Raw genomic sequence first — 1789 nt, 5'->3', positions numbered from 1 at the left:
TCTACGCAGCGTTCTGCGCTTGAGATCGATTCATTCAACACGCAGCCAGTGCGCATACAGCGGATTTCAGGAATGTGAAACTTAGGTTGCGAAACGAAGGAACATTTGCTTGTGGTGAACAGCGTGTAGACGGTTACAATGCTTGGAAATGCTACCCACGGGATTCGGTTTCCTTGGCGTATCAAAGGCAGAACTGGTGCTTTGCGAATGCAGAGTTCTTCCTGTGCCCCACTCTGGCAAGGCAAACAATGTGGAGCTCCCGCATGTAGTTGCAACAGCAATACAAGGAAAGCAGGATTAAGAAGCAAAACAGACCGTGCAGAGTTGAAGTTTTGAAGCTGCAGTCAGCTTGTATACGGCGGCAATCGGACGTGGGTGGCGGGGGCTGAGTGGAGAGGGCAGAGTCACATGTAACGGACATCGACTTCCGTGCCGCTGTTTCTAGGCGTTTTGCTGAGCTCAGTCCAATTCGCTAAACCTTCGGATGCACAGTTGGTCTTCGGAACCTGCAACCGTCTTTCCGTAGCACGCTTCCGCGTTGATGCGACATACTACGGAAATGCTCTACCTTGGTGATGTTCGGATGCATATTTGGTTCGGGGTTTTCGTGCACACAGCAGGTGCGTCTGCTTGATTGGGGCTGGCTGTCGCTGCCGGTGGCGCACGCATACATTGCAGCAATGGCAAGTGATTGTGCATTGTGCAAAGAGAACATAGCCAATACACTCAAGAAGCGTCGAGCGTGCATCTAAGAGGATATGGCCAGCAACTACTGTTGGTCAACCATCGAGGCAAACGGGCAGCTGACAGGTACTGATCCTCCTCAGTCAGTGGATGCATTGCCGATGCGTACTCCTTTCCTTAGCTCTTCACAAGTGCCATAAATTAGGCGTTTCCTGTCTACGTCGCTGCTATGCAGTTTCAACCGACCAGATTTTGCAGGTTCTCCAGCATACATCCAGTCTTCAGCTTGACCCGCGCGACTTCACACTATGGCTGCTCTTCGCCAGTAGGCAGTCATATGGGCGGCTCCCTTCTCAGATGCAGCAGCAGGGAAACGCCAGCAGATTTGTATCGACAGCATGGTAAACATGAGTCGATACACGCACGATGCAGCCTGTTCGTCTACTGCAGGACTTAGAAATTGCCTCTCTTTGCTGCAGAACGACACGCGCATATTATATGGGGTTACTGAGCAATCGATATTTTGGAGGACATTTCCGATTTCATATGTGGGTGTTGCTTTTCTTGTACAAACTGTTTTCGGGAGCGTTCTCAGAAGCATACAAGGGCAGTTTGGCATGCGGCATTCAAAACATCTGCAAGTTGATTGGAGCTGACAGCACCTGTAGCACGTACGCAGGCCTCCACTCTGGCAGAAAATGTATGCGCAATAGGGCAAACAAAAGTATGCTAGACACTTAATGCAGCAGGTTCTCGAAAGCTTTTTTAGCAAATTTGCGCTACAAGAGGGTAGTGAATTCAGAGAGCATGTGAAACGGGGTTGCTCGGCAGACACAGCGTGTAAGCGCATTGCTGAGCCGATGCTGTTTCTCTGGTTTACCACAACCACAATTGCTGGTCGCCCCGTTTTAAGGCATTTGCGTGCTCGGAAGCTGCGCTGTGCCGATGTTCAAGGCATCAAAACAACGACGCATTTCGCGAGCTTTCATCTGGAGTGTCAGCTTAACGGGTTCGTGTTGCTTGTTGGCGGTCGGCAATGTTCGTGAATGCTGCCTGGTCCTATGCGCTGGTGCCAGAGAACTGACAAGTGTCTCTCCGAAGGAAG

This window comes from Eimeria mitis, genomic scaffold, assembly GCF_000499745.2.
Source record: "Eimeria mitis Houghton genomic scaffold, Emh_scaff1665, whole genome shotgun sequence".
Lineage (NCBI taxonomy): Eukaryota > Apicomplexa > Conoidasida > Eucoccidiorida > Eimeriidae > Eimeria > Eimeria mitis.
This window is presented reverse-complemented; position numbering follows the sequence as displayed.